The 18,461-nt window shown below is 38.3% G+C and overlaps 2 pseudogenes; both read left to right on the forward strand.

The window, feature by feature from the left end:
• Positions 1-5,899, forward strand: part of LOC147379329 (arylacetamide deacetylase-like) — a 38,930-nt pseudogene extending 33,031 nt beyond the window's left edge.
• On the forward strand, positions 3,442-4,046 carry LOC147379330 (S-adenosylmethionine decarboxylase proenzyme pseudogene; annotated as a pseudogene).
• Positions 5,900-18,461: the final 12,562 nt, after the last annotated feature.

An 18,461-nucleotide genomic window follows, 5' to 3' on the forward strand; every position in this document is an offset into this window, starting at 1 on the left:
ATTTTAGGCCCCGTGCCTAACATATCAACATACAGTCAGCTATATAGAGTGTCTTTTATGGCAAAAATTAATCCATGCCCCTGATGAGACTGACTATAAATAGAGAAACCTAATGTCAGAGGCCGTCCAGTCCAGCATTGGAGAGAAAAGACATACACATATTTCAAAAAGGAACAAACACCAGAAAGTTAAAAAGTTGTTCAAGGCTGCAGAATCACAGGAACTTAACTACTGGCTCTGGTTTTTTCCCCTATAATTAGTAGGGTACTAAGGAGGTGGACTTTGGGGCCAGAGGACTGGGATTGAATGTAGAGTCTGCAAATTGGTAACTGTGTGATATTTTAAAGGATGAGAACTCTAAATATTACTAATTTGCAAAATTCATCATTTATATGGGGATTAAATGTTGTAATACCTGTTACAGTGCTTGGAATGGTGGCTAGAAGATAGTAATCCATTGAATAAAGCAACTATTACCATGTTAACTATGAAAGGTAAGACACAACCTATCTTAAAGTCCTTTTTAGAGCACTCTTTAGAAAGAGTAAGAAAAAGGTTTAAATTTTCTGTAGAATATACTCTCTGTGAGAAGCTACTTAAAGCTTAGAAAATAAAGAACTAATGGACTAATGCAATTAAGATTATGTAAAATTTGAATAATTTTATAAAGTTGGAAAAATAACTGTGGAGAAACAAGTAATAATAATGACTGATTTTTTAAGAAATAGTATGGGAATTACCAAAACTAGTCATTCTGTAAATATTTGTTGCTAGCAAAAGATGGAGAAGGAAATGGCAACCCACTCCAGTACTCTTGCCTGGAAAATCCCACAGACAGAGGAGCCTGGTAGGCTGCAGTCCATGAGGTCATGAAGAGTCAGACACGACTGAGCAACTTCACTTTCACTTTTCACTTTCATTCACTGGAGAAGGAAATGGCAACCCACTCCAGTATTCTTGCCTGGAGAATCCCAGGGACAGGGGAGCCTGGTGGGCTGCCATCTATGGGGTCGCACAGAGTTGGACACAACTGAAGTGACTTAGCAGCAGCAGCAGCAGCAAAAGATAGCAGCTAGAAAGTTTTCCCTCAAAATTGAACCAAATTGATCAAACTCTAAATTTTTATTATAAAAATGATATTCAGAGATTGCCAGTCACATTTTATGATTAGGAAAAATACATTTTTCAACAAATATGCTGTTGATAAAAACAAAATTTTACTTTTGATTGTGGATCAGAAGTGCCTGCCTTAGTTTAGTATATGACTAAGAATCAATGGTTATAGTACAGGGAACTCTACTCAATATTCTATATATTCTTTTGTAATAACCTATATGGCAAAATTATCTGAAAAAGAATGGACATATGTACAACTGAACCACTTTACTATACACTTGAAACTAATACGTAAATCAACTATGTGCGTGCTAAGTCACTTTAGTCATGTCTGAGTCTTTGTGACCCCAAGGACTGTAGCCAGGCTCCTCTGTCCATGTGATTCTCCAGGCAAGAATACTTGAGTGGGTTGCCTTGCCCTTCTCTGGGGGATCTTCCTGACCCAGGGATCAAACCTGTGTGTCTTATGTCTCCTGCATTGGCAGACAGGTCCTTTACTACTAGCACCACCTGGAGCACCCCAATAGAAAATAAAAATTAAATTAAAAAATTTTAATGGTAAATAAATCAGTGATTGTTTTTCTGTCTACAGCTACAGACTAGCCCCAAAGTGCCATTTTCCAGTTCAGTTTGAAGATGTGTACATTGCATTGAAATGTTTTTTACACCCCCAAATTCTTGAAAGATGTGTAAATCCTGGAAGAATTGGTATCTCTGGAGACAGTACTAGAGGGAATTTAGCTGCAAGAGTGACCCAGCAGGTAAGATGCCCAGCATTTTCACTTAATAGGTGTTCTTTTATCTTTTATTAAAATTTTTGATTCTTACTTCTAAATTATAAATACAATGTCAGTATTTTTTCCTTTACTTATTTTGAGGAACACTGAGGTGAACAATTTTATACTTTAATACTTTTGCAAAATGCTGATATAATTTCCTGTATAGTATATAAGCATTTTTAAGAAAGAAAATCAATAAATTACAGCAATAACTATAATTAGGAAATCAAAGTATTTTATTTAATCTGAGTATATTCATAATATATATTCAGAATATTATATATTATAATATACTATAATATGTGTATGTATCTTACTAGAAGCAAATATAGGTCATCACTGAGAGAAGGCAACCTGATCCTAGGTCTCAATTTATTCCAAAAATTAATTTTTCATTTCAATAATCAATAGAAAGCTGAAGGTAAGCAGGTATATAGACAAAGATGAAAGTAAGAACTAGTTACAGGGGGAAAAAATCACCCAGATTCAGATATCATTATCCTTAGAAAAAATGTCTTAGTAGAATCTGTTTAGTAGAAATAAAAATATATTTTAAAACTTAGAAATATGCTCATGGAAGAAGCTGTAAATTATGGATTATTCAAAAAATAAAGAAATAAAAAATATGTGCAAAAAAAAATAAAAAATGTGCAAAAAAAAAAAAGAAATAAAACTTAAATATACAAAAATATTAACCTTCAAAGTTAAGCATTTAATATAGACTTTAAGATTACTTGTAGAGCGGTTTTAGATTCATGGCAAAATTGAGAAGAAGACAAAAATTTCCAAACTACCCTCTGCCACACATACATAGCCACCTTCCTTATCAACATCCCCACCCAGAGTGATTCATTTGTTTCAGTTGACGAACTTATATTTACACATTATCATCATCCAAAGTTCATCGTTCACTCTTGGTTTTACAATGTAGATATTTGTTATTATATTGACTGCAATACAATATAGAAATTGGAAGACAGACCAGAAAAATTGTAATACTGAACAGCTAGATTAAAAGAAAATACAAAATGAAAATAGACATGTAAGCATATGGAGGAAAAGACTAATATGAATATATCTTTCTAATCTGAGGACAAAATGAGGACATACATTTACAAATAAAATTAAAGAGAATTCACTACCCAGCCTACTGTTGCTTTGGATTTTAAAGAGGATGATTTCAGGCAGAAGAACATTAACCCCAGATGGAGGACCAAAAAGACAGGAAGGGGCTCTCCCAGTGTGGTCCAATGTTAGCTAACACTTGCTGTGCTCTTTCTCACGGGGAAACAGTGGACTACAAGAGACAGCTGTATCTGCCTCTATTCCCAACAAGCTCATGTTCGGGTTCCCACACCAAAAAAAAAGCCAGGAAATTTTTATTAATCCTTTTTTTTTTTAAAGTTAATATAAAGCTATGGCAAAAATGAACCTGAACTTTACTAACACAGCTGGAACAATCTGCAGTGGCGGCGTCATCTGTGGGAAAAGAGATTTAATGTAGTTGATTTTCTGTGGTTGTTGGTGGGTCACTAGTCTCACGGTTATGGAAGCTGCACATTTTTTGGAGGAAAACCAAGAAACTGCTGGAAGTTTGCTTCTCCATGCAGCAGTCCAACACAAACCAAGCATCTGGGGATCTTCTTACCATACCAAAATCAGAGTGGGTCATATTTTTGAAGACTGCAATATTCAATCATGTAACAGAAACTGACAAGCAGGAAGCTTATGTACTCAGTGAGAGTAGTATGTTTGTCGCTAACAGACCGTTCCATTTTGAAGACATATGGTACCATCCTCTGGCTGAAAGCACTGATTCCCTTGTTGAAATTTGCTAGGGATTACAGTGGATGTAGCTTAATTTAAAGCTTCTTTTATTCTCATAAGAATTTCATGAAGTTGTCTCACCAAGGGGACACCCCACAGGAATTTCCAGGCAAAAATAGACTTTTTAAATGCAGTTTTCCCAAATGGAACAGCATATTGTATGGGACACATGAATTCTGACTGTTGGTACTTTGTACACTTTGGATTTCCCAGAGAGTTGGGTCATCAATCAGCCAGATCAAACCCTGGAAGTTCTGATGAGTGAGCTTGACCCAGCAGTCAATTTAAAGAAGGAAATCATATGGTTATGTTAATAAGTGTGAACTGTTTACAGATAATACTCAGCATCTATAAATACAAAACAAATAGGAAATGGTGAATGGAAGAGAATTTCCTAACTTTGAAAAAAAGTATGTAAACAAAAACACTTAGAAGAAACATCATTCTTATTGGGTAGTTATTAAGTTTTCTCTTGAAAATTGGATGCACACTACCACTACCAAATTGTATCTGAAGTCCTGGTCAGTACTCTGAATGATGAGTGAGCGATACTATTTTTCAGTGTGATAATCAGTTTGCCTTCTCTTAAATAGGCCAGCACTTCAGGCATGTCCAAGACAAAGTTGGTAGTGTTTGGAAAAACAACCTTATGAAAGTCTGAAAATTTTAATTTATCCAAACATTACTGTGCAACAAAAAAGAAAAAAACATGGGTTACTAGATACATGTCTTATGACGGGTAGAATAATCATTTTGTCGCAATGTGCTCAGAAGCACATTGCAGGAAAATTAGCCTAGAAGAAAATGATAAAATTTTACTGTTCTTGGAAAGATAAGGACTAGACCTAGAAAAGATAGAGCAGTGCTGAAAAAAATTAAAAATTAAAAGTTTCACACTGTTTATAATCTTCCAAGATCAAACATCTCTTCAGTATGAGAGCTATCTCCTTCCCATCACAATGTTTGATGACATACCTAGATACTTAAAAGAGTCTTAAAAATGAAAAAGAGGATCAAACACCTGCAGGTTACATAAGTATGCAATTCATATTATAATAAAAGATACTTTAACAAGGTTTATGAAGAGAGTACTGATTATTTTTGTTTTGAAAATTTAAATTTATATTTAGTTTATGGGCATCTACTACTAAAATTTACTTGATATTAATATTTTTATTCTTTTACCAACTGTGTAAATATGTTATATATTTAAGGATTTTTAAATTTAAGAGTGCCTTTTTTGCATTGTGTTTTTTTTCCATTAAAATGACTTATACAATCAACATATCCTAATATTTTTCAGCTCTTAGACGATCCAAATGTCAAGATCAAACTCAAGGTTTGATCTTTAATATATCTTGTTCTTCAGAATTTTCATTTCAATTTACCATCATATTGAGAAAACGCACCTTAACCAGTTCTGTCGAAATCATTCATGGTCAGATTCTGGAGTGAATATATTACTACAGATAGATCAGTTAAGAAAGCAATGCTTTCCAAACAACTCATTCCTCTGGAAGCAAGCAATCTGTTCAAATTTAATTGGAGTTCTTGGCTCTCTGAGACGTTTAAGAAAGGTCACATTTATAAGACTCCAATTCATGGTAGTTCAGAGCTGGCTAAAAAATATCCAGGGATTCTAGATGTGACACTTCACCTTCACTAGCTGATAACCACCAGTTGTGTGGTCTACCTCTGACTTACTTATGTCACCACTTGTCAATATAATGTCTTAAGAGATTATGGCCTCATGTATGTTACTCAACTTCAGAACTCTGGAGTTCAAGTGGTCCATAACCACATAGAGGGTGCATTCCATGGAATACTTTCTTTTCTTTTTACTAAGGTTGGTTACACTGCATCAATCAGTATATTAATTGGCTACATGAAAACCTGTAGTAAAAATCTGATCAATATAAAAAATGTAAACCCTAGCGTTGTAGGAAAAGCCTGCAAAGAATTCACATTAAGAATGTGTGTTTTATAGATCAGTCTTCCTAAATCCACATGCATGTAATTGTTGTTATTGTCAATGAATGTTTTTATACATTAGTCTCAGAGTGGATTCACTCACTTTTGTTTCTCAGAATATATTATTTTCTTTTTCTGTTATCTTTTATTTTTTAGGCCGTGCCACATGGCATGGGGGATTTAGTTCCCTTAGTCCCAACCAGGGATCGAACACGCATCCCCTGCATTAAAATTGTGGAGTGTTATCCACTGGACTGCCAGGGAAATGAAGTGAAGTTGCTCAGTCATGTCCAACTCTTTGCAACCCCATGGACTGTAGCCTACAAGGCTCCTCTGTCCGTGGAATTTTCCAGGCAAGAGTACTGGAGTGGGTTGCCATTTCCTTCTCCAGTCTGTTATTTTTATCATTTTTAAAAGGCTAGGTTTCTTACATTCCTTTCATTTTCCTTGCTTGATAAATGTTATTTCAGCTAGAAGAAATATGTGCTAGTTTATTACAAAGGATTTACTCAGCATGATTTCAGGTCCTTGGAGAAGATCCATTTATTGCTAGCATGAATGAAGTTGTTGCTGCTGTTGCTATTTAGTCACTAAGTCATGTCTGACTCTTGTGACCCCATGGATGGTAGCCTGCCAGACTCCTCTGACCATGGGGTTTCCAAGGAAAAAATTCTGGAGTGGGTTGCCATTTCCTTCTCCAGGGGATCATCCTGACCCAGGAATCGAACCTCCATCTCCTACATTGTCAAGCAGATTCTTCACCCTGAGCAACCAGGGAAGCCCAAACACTGTCATTGGATTTCCCTTCGCTGGTGGTCAAGTGGTTAAGAATCTGCCTGCCAATGCAGGGAACACGAGTTCGTCCCTGGTCCTGGATGATTCCACATGCTGCCAAGAAACTAAGCTTGTACACTAAAACTATTGAGCCCAAAACAGCAAAGTTAGCTGAGGATGTTTATATAAAACAAGCAAAATCATTGCTAAATAAATGAATGGATATGAATCTGACAAGAACAGTGGCCCAGAAGCATAATTTATGTATTATTTTTATGTATATTCTCTAAAATTTTTACCTCAGCTCAGTCACTCAGTCGTGTCCAACTCTTTGTGACCCCCATGGACTGCCACATGCCAGGCTTCCCTGTCCATCACCAACTGCCAGAGCTTACTCAAACTTATGTCCATGGAACTGGTGATGCCATCCAACCATCTTATCCTCTGTCATCCCCTTCTTCTCCCACCTTCACTCTTTCCAAGCATCAGGGTCTTTTCCAATGAGTCAGTTCTTTGCATCAGGCGGCCAAAGTATTGGAGCTTCAGCATTGGTCCTTCCAGTGAATATTCAGGACTGATTTCCTTTACGTTTCACTGACTGGATCTCCTTGCAGTCCAAGGAACTCAAGGGTCTTCCCCAACACCACAGTTCAAAAGCATCAATTCCTCGGCACTCAGCTTTCTTTATACTCCAAATCTCATATCCATTACTACTAGAAAAACCATAGCTTTGACTAGATGGACCTTTCTTGGCAAGTATGTCTCTGCTTTTTCACATACTGTCTAGGTTGGTCATAACTTTTCTTCCAAGGAGCAAGTATCCTTTAATTTCATGGCTGCAGTTACCATCTGCAGTGATTTTGGGGTCCAAAAAAGTCTGTCACTGTTTCCATTGTTTCCCCAACTATTTGCCATGAAGTGATGGGAAAAGATTCCATGATCTTAGTTTTCTGAATGTTGGCTTTTAAGCCAACTTTTTCACTCTCTTTCACTTTCATCAAGAGGCTCTTTAGTTATTGTTCACTTTCTGCCATGAGGATAATGTCATCTGAATATCTGAGGTTATTGATATTTTTCCCGGCAATCTTGATTCCAGCTTGTGCTTCATCCGGCCTGGCATTGCACATGATGTACTCTCATGTAAGTTAGATAAGCAAGGTGACTATATACAGCCTTGACATACTCCTTCCCTAATTTGAAACCAGTCTGTTGTTCCATGTCCATGTTCATGTTGCTTCTTGACCTACATACAGATTTCTCAGGAGGCAGATAAGATGGTCTGGTATTCCCACCTCTTGAAGGATTTTCCACAGTTTTTTGTGGTCCACACAGTCAAAGGCTTTGGTGTACTCAATAAAGCAGAAGTACATGTTTTTCTGGAACTCTCTTGCTTTCTCTATGATCCAACGAATGTTTGCAATTTGATCTCTGGTTCCTCTGCCTTTTCTAAATCCAGCTTGAACATCTGGAAGTTCCTGGTTCATGTACTCTCGAAGCCTGGCTTGGAGGATTTTGAGCATTACTGTTCTAGCATGTGAGATGAGTGTAATTGTGTGGTAGTTTGAACATTATACCAGAAGCAGAAGATATTAAGAACAGGTGTCAAGAATACACAGAAGAACTATACAAAAAAGATACTGACCCAGATAATCACAATGATATGATCACTCACCTAGGCCAGACATCCTGGATTGTGAAGACAAGTGGGTCTTAAGAAGCATCTCTACGAGCAAAGCTAGAGAAGGTGATGGAATTCCGGTTGATCTATTTAAAATCCTGAAAGATGATGCCGTGACAATGCTGTACTCAATATGCCAGCAAATTTGGAACACTCAGCACTGGCCACAGGACTGGGAAAGGTCAGTTTTCATTCCAGTCCCAAAGAAAGGCAATGCCAAAAAATGCTCAAACTACCACACAATTGCACTCATCTCACATGCTAGTAAAGTAATGCTCAAAATTCTCCAAGCCAGGCTTCAACAGTACATGAACCGTGAAATTCTAGATGTTCAAAAACTGGTTTTAGAAAAAGAGGAACTAGAGATCAAATTGCAAACATTCATTGGATCATTGAAAAATCAAGAGAGTTCCAGAAAAACATCTATTTCTGCTTTATTGACTACTCCAAAGCCTTTGACTGTGTGGATCACAACAAATTGTGGAAAATTCTGAAAGAGATGGGAATACCAGATCATCTGACCCGCCTCTTGAAAAATCTGTATGCAGCTCATGAAGCGACAGTTAGAACTGGACATGGAACAACACACTGGTTCCAAATAGGAAAAGGAGTATTTCAAGGCTGTATATTGTCACCCTGCTTATTTAACTTCTATGCGGAGTACATCATGAGAAACACTGGGCTGGAGGAAGCACAAGCTGGAATCTAGATTGCCAGGAGAAATATCAATAACCTCGGATATGCAGATGACACCACCCATATGGCATAAAGCGAAGAATAACTAAAGAGCCTCTTGATGAAAGTGAAAAAGGAGAGTGAAAAGTTGACTTAAAGCTCAACATTCAGAAAACTAAGATCATGGCATCCAGTCCCATCACTTCATGGCAAATAGATGGGAAACAGTGGAAAGAGAAAGAGACTTTATTTTGGGGGGCTCCAAAATCACTGCAGATGGTAACTGCAGCCATGAAATTAAAAGACACTTGCTCCTTGGAAGATAAGTTATGACCAATCTAGATGGCATATTAAAAAGCAGAGACATTGCTTTACCAACAAAGATCTGTCTAGTCAAGGCTATAGCTTTTTCAGCAGTCTGTGAGAGCTGGACTATAAAGAAAGCTGACCACCAAAGAATTGATACTTTTGAACTGTGGTGTTGGAGAAGACCTTTGAGAGTCCCTTGGACTGCGAGGAGATCAAACCAGTCCATTCTAAAGGAAATCAGTGCTGAATATTCATTGGAAGAACTGATGCGGAAGCTGAAACTCCAATACTTTGGCCACCTGATGCGAAGAACTGACTCATTTGAAAAGACCCTGATGCTGGGAAAGACTGAAGGCAGGAGAGAAGGGGACAACAGAGGATGAGATGGTTGGATGGCATCTCTGACTCAATGGGCATGAGTTTGAGTAAACTCTGGGCGTTGGTGATGGACATGGAGGCCTGACATGCTGTAATCCATGGGGTCGCAAAGAGTCGTACACGACTGAGTGACTGAACTGAACTGAAGTGATTTCATATTCCCTGGTTCCCTGGTGGCTCAGATGGTAAAGAGTCAGCCTGCAGTGCAGGAGAATGGGGTTCATTCCCTGTGTTGGAAAGATCCTCTGGAGAAGGAAATAGCAACACACTCCAGTATTCTTGCCTGGAAAATCCCGTGGACAGAGGAGCCTGACAGGCTACCATCCATGGGGTCATAAAGTGTCAGACACGACTGAGGGACTTCACTTTCTTCTTTTCTTCTTATTTTGTATTTAAGGCTGTTACAAATTGCAATAATTTATTTGTAATTTTCATTTTCTTATTATTGATATCAGGAATATAGAAGCACAATTGCTTTTATATATATATAGATCTTATATCTCAATACCTTGTTTTAATTTGCTTAGTAGTTCTAAAACTTCTCAATGAAATATTTATGACTTTCTATGTAGATAATCCTGCCATCTGTGAATAATTATCCTTAAAAATCTACTTACTTTTTATACATCTTTCTTGTCTTATTGCACTGCCGAAGACCTCCAGTATAACGTTAGGGAAAGAAAGAGTGGCGAGAAAGGATATTTTTTTTTGTTTTTTCCAGTGTTCAGATTTTAATTATTTGATATCAAGTCTACTATTTAAGTGTTTGATATTAGGTCTGTACTTTGGAGTTGCTTTTTACCAGTGTGTATATTCTCTTCTCCTTCAAGTTTCACTGGGACAAGAAAATAATTGCTGAATTTTGTCTAATATGGATGCTACATAAATTGATATGATTGTAAGCTTTTTTCCCCCTTTATTCAGTTTATCTGGTTGTTTAATCTGCAAGGTTAATTTTTGTACTCCAGAGATGAAGTCCATAATGGCATACAATACTTTATTACTTTCTTTTACTTTTTATTACTTTTTCTTTCTTTCTTTGTTAAGAACAGATTTTTATTCCAATTAGAGACTCTTAATTGTGCTCCATAAGCATCAGGGTACATGAAAGTCAGTAAATGACTTTGTAAATAAAACTCCTCATTTTTATCAACTGCCATCATGACTCCTCTGCTCTCTGCTGAAGAAGAGAAAGCATCAATGCAAAGTTCTGTCAGGTGGGGTAGAAATGCACAACAAAGAACACAGCACAAAGTCCTTTCATGTGTGAATTCCCCCCCAGCCCACAAGACCAACACTGTATCATCCCGCTCAATCTATTACCAAGCCTATTATATTGATAAAGGTCTTTGAGAACCTTTGTTAGCAGGGCAGGAATAGAGAATGCACACGTGGACACAGAGGAAGGGAGGGAAGGGTGAGACAAAGTGGGAGAATAGCACTGACATACACTTGTGGGAACCTCCTGTATAGCACAGGGAACTTAGCTTGGTCACTACTTAGCTTGTAGTGTCCTAGAGGGGTCAGATGAGGGTGGGTGGTAGGGAAATTCAAGAGGGAGAGGACATATGTATACATATAGATGATTCACTTAGTTTTACAACAGAAATTAACACAATGTTGTAAAGCAATTATACTCCAATTTTCAAAAGGTAATGATTTGGAAAATGTGAACATGTAGCAACTAAGAATAGCTATTGGGCCAGAAACTAGTAACACTTTAGAAAATAGATCAGCCATACAGCAGGGATATAGAACATGATAACATGCCTCCCAGAACATGATAACCCTGTCTGAAACACATTTCTAAGTTGCTTTTTTAAAAATATGTGTGTATTTATTTGATTGCACCAGGGTTAAGAAACAGCACATAAGCTCTAGTTCCCTGACTATACTGAACCTAGGTGCCCAGCGTTGGGAGCACAGAGTCTTAGACCATGGACCCCGGGAAAGTTCCTCCTAAATTGTTTTTACAGACACCAGACTCCAACACTAGGAAACTGTTAACCACAAGTACATAAACCTCAGACTGGTTGGTACCATAAGGTTGATGATGTTGATCCAAGTATCTCCCTTAGCCAGCAACCAATCAGAAAAAAGATCCAAAGTCTTATCAGGCACCCTGCAACCCACCACTAATGTTGCCTTTAAAAACCCTTCCCTGAAAGTCATTGGGGATTTCACGTATTCTGAGCACTGACTGCTCATTCTCCTTGCTTCAGTTCAGTTCAGTCACTCAGTCATGTCCCACTCTTTGTGACCCCATGGACTGTAGCACACCAGGCTTCTCTGTCCATCACCAACTTCTGGGACTTATTCAAACTCATGTCCATTGTGTCAGTGATGAAATCCAACCATCTCATCCTCTGTCATCCCTTTTTCCTCCCACCTTCAATCTTTCCCAGCATCAGGGTCCTTTCAAATGAGTCAGTTCTTCGCATCAGGTGACCAGAGTATTGGAGCTTCAACTTCAACATCAGTCCGCCCAATGAACATTCAGGGCTGATTTCATTTAGGATGGTTTGATCTCCTTGCAGTCCAAGGGACTCTCAAGAGTCTTCTCCAACAACACAGTTCAAAAGCATCAATTCTTCTTTACTCAGCTTTCTTTATAGTCCAACTCTCATATCCTTACATGACTACTGGAAAAATCACAACCTTGACTAGGTGGATCTTTGTTGGTCAAGTAATGTCTCTGCTTTTTAATGTGCTATCTAGATTGGTCATAACTTTTCTTCCAAGGAGCAAGCGTCTTTTAAGGCAAACCATTCAATATCACACTAATCCAAGTCTATGCCCCAGCCAGTAATGCTGAAGAAGCAGAAATTGAATGGTTATATGAAGACCTATAAGACCTTTTAGAACTAACACCCCCCCCCCAAAAAAAAGATGTCCTTTTCATTACAGGGGACTGAAATGCAAAAGTAGGAAGTCAAGAAACACCTGGACTAACAACCAAATCTGGCCTTGGAGTACAGAATGAAGCTGGGCAAAGGCCAACAGAATTTTTCCAAGAGAACTCACTGGTCAAAGCAAACACCCTCTTCCAACAACAAAAGAGAAGGCTCTACACATGGACTTCATCAGATGATCAACACTGAAACCAGATTGATTATATTCTTTGCAACCAAAGATGGAGAAGCTCTATAGAGTCAGTGAAAACAAGACTGGGAGCTGACTGTGGCTCAGATCATGAACTCCTTATTGTAAAATTCAGGCTTAAATTGAAGAAAGTAGGGAAAACCACTAGACCATTCAGGTATGACCTAAATTAAATCCCTTACCATTATACAGTAGAAGTGACAAATAGATTCAAGGGACTAGATCTGATAGAGTGCCTGATGAACTATGGATTGGAGGTTTGTGACATTGTACAGGAGACAGGGATCAAGACCATCTCCAAGAAAAGGAAGTGCAAAAAAACAAAATGGCTCTCTGAGGAGGCCTTACAAATAGCTTTGAAAAGAAGAGAAGTGAAAAATAAAGGAAAAAAGGAACAATATACCCATTTGAATGCAGAGTTCCCAAGAATAGCAAGGAGAGATAAGAAAGTCTTCCTCAGTGATCAGTGCAAAGAAATAGAGGAAAACAATAGAAAGAGAAAGAGTAGAGATCTCCTTGCTTGGCACCATGCAATAAATGCTGTACTTTCCTTTACCACAATCCGGGGTCAGTTGATTGACTTTGCTATGTGTTGGGTAAGCAGACCCCAATCTATGTTCACTAACACTAGAAGATGATGTTCTGAGGATGACCGATGTTGTCCTTTAATTTTATGTAGTTCAGAAAGTTCAACTTTTCAATGATGCAGGAACATGTCCAAAACCACATGTATGATGGCCACCCGGCCCCATTTCGGATGCCTGAACCACAGTTTTATATCTTGTCAAAACAAAGAACAGACATCAAACATGACTCTTACATTCCTTCAAGGTTTCAAAAGAGACAGAATAGCATGTACATAGTAAGACAGCACAACATTTGTAAAGAAAACCTCATGTTCAGTAGTACTAGCATTAGCGAAATAGGAAGGGGAGCATTTATCTCTACCTTCAAATTTGGACATCCTAAACAATCTGGTGACTGCATTCTTTTTTTAAATTGGTTAAAACAGATGGATGTTTGACAGGCCATAAGACAGATTGTTCTATTTGGCAGAAAGTTCAAGCCAAACCATGTATAATCCAGGGTGACTTCCGCATATCACAGTATATGAAAATTTCTTCCATCAAAATGATCACCAAGTACATGAAAAGGTACTCAATATGACTAATCGTCAGGGAAATAACAATTCAATTAGTGAGATATCACCGCACACCAGTTTGGAGGGTGATTTTTTAAAAAACCAAGAGAGAAAGGTGAAGATGTTGAGAAAAGGGAAACCCGATCCCATGTTAGAAGGAATGTAAACTGGTTCCTCCACCAAGAAAAATGTTATGCATTTTATTCAAGAATTTATTTCTAATTAGTAGCATGTTAATGCAGAAGTTTAGTTTTCATGTATCTGTTTTAATCTGAGAAAGGTTTGCCTTCGATAGGCAAGATATTTCTCACAAATTTTATTACTTATACTATTACTAAATTCACCTGAATGTCTTTAAAATTAAAGTATGTATTTTAAGGGAGAAACTGTTAAACAAAGCAAGAAGAAAGAGACAGTGACAGATAGAGAAGTGTAATAGTTGATCTTTAAACATTTCACCCTGAGTCTTAACCTGCTCTTTCATCCTGTCCAATGCCTTCTCCCTGTTGTCAAGTAATAAAACAACTATAAGAAAATTTGTTTCTTTTTGTTTTAACACTGAGTTAAGCGCCAGGCGGAGAACACATACCAGGTAAGAAATTCAGTTAGTCATTTTCAGAGGAGGAAAAGCAGATGTTTTTAAGAACTAAAGAGTGAAAGGGCATACTCCACAATGATTATGGGCATTAAGAACTGAAATGCAGCTGTTTATGTGGTACTGATGACTCTGGCGTGCTGCGATTCATGGGGTCGCAAGAGTCGGACACGACTGTGCGACTGATCTGATCTGATGACCCCATAGGTCAGTATACAAGGCCCCTTGATCAATTGTCAGGAAAGAATTTCTAGTTAAATTCAGGTCAGTCAGTCAGTCAGTTCAGTCGCTCTGTCATGTCTGACTCTTTGTGACCCCATGAATTGCAGCATGCCAGGCCTCCTTGTCAATCACCAACTCCCGGAGTTCACTCAAACTCACATCCATGGAGTTGGTGATGCCATCCAGCCATCTGATCCCCTGTGCTCCCCTTCTCCTCCTGCCCCCAATCCCTCCCATCATCAGAGTCTTTTCCAATGAGTCAATTCTTCACATCAGGTGGCCAAAATATTGGAGTTACAGCTTTAGCATCAGTCCTTCCAATGAACACACAGGACTGATCTCCTTTAGAATGGACTGGTTGGATCTCCTTGCAGTGCAAGGGACTCTCAAGAGCCTTCTCCAACACCACAGTTCAAAAGCATCAATTCTTCAGTGTTCAGCTTTCTTCACAGTTGAACTCTCACATCCATACATGACCACTGGAAAAACCACAGCCTTGACTAGACAGACTTTTGTTGGCAAAGTAATGTCTCTGCTTTTGAATATGCTATCTATGTTGGTTATAATTTTCCTTCCAAGGAGTAAGCATCTTTTAATTTCATAGCTGCAATCACCGTCTAAAGTGATTTTGGAGCCGAAAAAAATAAAGTCTACAACCGTTTCCACTGTTTCCCCATCTATTTCCCATGAAGTGATGGGACTGGATGCCATGATCTTAGTTTTATGAATGTTGAGCTTAAAGCCAACTTTTTCACTCTCCTCTTTCACTTTCATCAAGAGGCTTTTTAGTTCCTCTTCACTTTCTGCCATAAGGGTGGTGTCATCTGCATATCTGAGGTTATTGATATTTCTCCCACCAATCTTGATTTCAGCTTGTGCTTCTTCCAGCCCAGCGTTTCTCATGATGTACTCTGCATATAAGTTAAATAAACAGGGTGACAATATACAGCCTTGGCGAACTCCTTTTCCTATTTGAAACCAGTCTGTTGTTCCATGTCCAGATCTAACTGTTGCTTCCTGACCTGCATATAGGTTTCTCAAAAGACAGGTCAGGTGGTCTGGTATTCCCATCTCTTTCAGAATTTTCCACAGTTTATTGTGATCTACACAGTCAAAGGCTTTGGCATAGTCAATAAAGCGGAAATAGATGTTTTTCTGAAACTCTCTTGCTTTTTTGATGATCCAGCGGATGTTGGCAATTTGGTCTCTGGTTCCTCTGCCTTTTCTAAAACCAACTTGAACATCTGGAAGTTCACGGTTCATGGATTACTGAAGACTGGCTTGGAGAATTTTGAGCATTACTAAACTACCGTGTGAGATGTGTGCAATTGTGCAGTAGTTTGAGCATTCTTTGGCATTGCCTTTCTTTGGAATTGGAATGAAAACTGACCTTTTCCAGTCCTGTGGCCACTGCTGAGTTTTCCAAATTTGCTGGCATATTGAGTGCAGCACATTCACGGCATCATCTTTCAGGATTTGGAAGAGCTCAACTGGAATTCCATCACCTCCACTAGCTTTGTTTGTAGTGATGCTTTTTAAGGCCCACTTGACTTCACATTCCAGGATGTCTGGCTCTAGGTGAGTGATCACACCATCGTGATTATCTGGGTCGTGAAGCTCTTTTTTGTACAGTTCTTCTGTGTATTCTTGCCACCTCTTCTTAATATCTTCTGCTTCTGTTAGGTCCATACCATTTCTGTCCTTTATTGAGCCCATCTTTGCATGAAATGTTCCGTTTGTATCTCTAATTTTCTTGAAGAGATCTCTAGTCTTTCCCATTCTGTTATTTTCCTCTATTTCTTTGCATTGATCGCTGAAGAAGGCTTTCTTATCTCTTCTTGCTATTCTTTGGAACTCTGCATTCAAATGGGTGTATCGTTCCTTTTCTCCTTTGCTTTTCGCTTTTCTTCTTTTCACACTATTTGTAAGGCCTCCCCAGACAGCCATTTTGCTTTTTTGCATTTCTTTTCCATGGGGATGGTCTTGATCCCTGTCTCCTGTACAATGTCATGAACCTCATTCCACAGTTCATCAGGCACCCTATCTATCAGATCTAGTCCCTTAAATCTATTTCTCACTTCCACTGTATAATCATAAGGGGTTTGATTTAGGTCATACCTGAATGATCTAGTGGTTTTTCCTACTTTCTTCATTTTAAGTCTGAATTTGGCAATAAGGAGTTCATGATCTGAGTCACAGTCAGCTCCCGGTCTTGTTTTCGCTGACTCTATAGCACTTCTCCATCTTTGGCTGCAAAGAATATAATCAATCTGATATTGGTGTTCACCATCTGGTGATGTCCATGTGTAGAGTCTTCTCTTGTGTTGTTGGAAGAGGGTGTTTGCTATGACCAGTGCATTTTCTTGGTGAAACTCTATTAGCCTTTGCCCTGCTTCATTTCATATTCCAAGGCCAAATTTTCCTGTTACTTCAGGTGTTTCTTGACTTCCTACTTTTCCATTCCAGTCCCCTTTAAAGAAAAAGACATCTTTTTGCGGGGGGGTGTTAGTTCTAAAAGGTCTTGTAGGTCTTCATAGAACAGTTCAGCTTCTTCAGCGTTACTGGTTGGGGCATAGACTTGGATTACTGTGATATTGAATGGTTTGCCTTGGAAATGAACAGAGATCATTCTGTCATTTTTGAGATTGCATCCAAGTACTGCATTTTGGGCTCTTTTGTTGACCATGATGGCTACACCATTTCTTCTAAGGGATTCCTGCCCACAGTAGTAGATACAATGGTCATCTGAGTTAAATTCACCCATTCCAGTCCATTTTAGTTTTCTGATTCCTAGAATGTTGACATTCACTTTTGCCATCTCCTGTTTGACCACTTCCAATTTGCCTTGATTCATGGACCTAACATTCCAGGTTCCTATGCAATATTGCTCTTTACAGCACCGGACCTTGCTTCTATCACCAGTCACATCCACAACTGGGTTTTTTTTTCTTTCTTTGGCTCCATCTCTTCATTCTTTCTGGAGTTATTTCTCCACTGATCTCCAATAGCGTATTGGGCACCTACCAACCTGGGCAGTTCCTCTTTCAGTATCCTGTCATTTTGCCTTTTCATACTGTTCATGGGGTTCTCAAGGCAAGAATACTGAAGTGGTTTGCCATTCCCTTCTCCAGTGGACCACATTCTGTCAGGGTTACTTAAATTCATGGTTCTTTAAGAAAATTAGCCTCAGAAGTGTTAAACAGAGCATTAAGTTTTGATTCTCTCCTGTGAAAGTAGTTCTGAAATTAAAAAATTTTCCTTTTATACTATCCACCTTCTATGCAGAAATTCCCTTAACAACACATAACAATGTAGTTATCCAAGTTCTTTTTCTTCCTTTCTAGAAAGTGGAACAGTAACAGAATCACACATTTTACATAAATCATCAGAATTAGCTTGGGTGCACATGTATGACATCTTCATTTCCAATATTATTTAGTGGAGTTATGTAACAATTGAGGTTATATATTATCAATCAAGGTTATATATTAACCAAATAGAATTTGAAATAGCAAGTTACATATTAAGCTGAGAAATGCACTTTTAAAATTGGACTTACAAAGTCTACATCAGTGCCTTTCATTTCATAAAGTTCATTATCTTTCCTGGGTTACCCAACAGTGGACCTAAGTCTTGGCTTAGGCTTAGGTGCTGGAAAGTTTTCCATTATTCACTCCAAAAGTACTCCAGTCACTACATAGCCATTAAGATGATCAATTTGTATATGATTTACTTTTAATAAAGCTATAATAAAGATATCGGTAAAGTTATATCAAACTTTTTTATGGATCTCTTTGTTTTCTTCTCTTTCCTGGTGGCTCAAATGGTAAAGAAACTGCCCACAATGCAGGAGAACCCGGTTCAACCCTTGGGTCAAAAGATCCCCTGGAATAC

This window comes from Bos grunniens, chromosome 1 (genome assembly GCF_055505025.1).
Source record: "Bos grunniens cultivar Pamir isolate PY7600 chromosome 1, Bosgru_T2T1.0, whole genome shotgun sequence".
NCBI lineage: Eukaryota > Metazoa > Chordata > Mammalia > Artiodactyla > Bovidae > Bos > Bos grunniens.